The sequence below is a fragment of the Tupaia chinensis genome, unplaced genomic scaffold, assembly GCF_000334495.1.
Source record: "Tupaia chinensis unplaced genomic scaffold, TupChi_1.0 Scaffold000135_1, whole genome shotgun sequence".
Classification (NCBI taxonomy): domain Eukaryota; kingdom Metazoa; phylum Chordata; class Mammalia; order Scandentia; family Tupaiidae; genus Tupaia; species Tupaia belangeri.
In genome coordinates this window covers 2405439-2405843 of record NW_006159604.1, presented here as the reverse complement: position 1 = coordinate 2405843, position 405 = coordinate 2405439, and the positions used below count along the sequence as shown (strand labels likewise).

At 38.3% G+C, this 405-nt stretch overlaps 1 pseudogene; it reads right to left on the bottom strand.

The window, feature by feature from the left end:
* Positions 1-178, bottom strand: LOC114007179 (uncharacterized; annotated as a pseudogene).
* Between the last annotated feature and the right edge of the window lie 227 nt (positions 179-405).

The window sequence follows — 405 nt, the reverse complement described above, 5'->3', positions numbered from 1 at the left end:
AATAAATAAATCTTTACAGAAAATATGAGGAGGAAAGGCAAAGTTAAATCTCCAAAATGACTAACATTAAACTCTTCCTGACAGTGAAACACTTAATTGCTGGGGAAAAGTTTTCAATTAGCAATAATCACGCCTCGGATAAACCTCATTGGCTATGATACTGCCACTGCGCAAAGCTATTGCTGGGGGTAAACCATACGGAAATCTCATGGTCGTGGGTACCTATGAAGATTGGCTCTAGTTCATGAAGACCTTGTGTGGCAAGGCCTAAAGTACGAAGGCTCATTACTAAATGCTTGAAGACAATTTACATATATAAATTTATACATACTAGTAGATAACTAGGACTGATTGTGAAGCCCAGGGAAAGAATTTGTTTTCCTTTTCCTGCAGAAGGATTGGCCA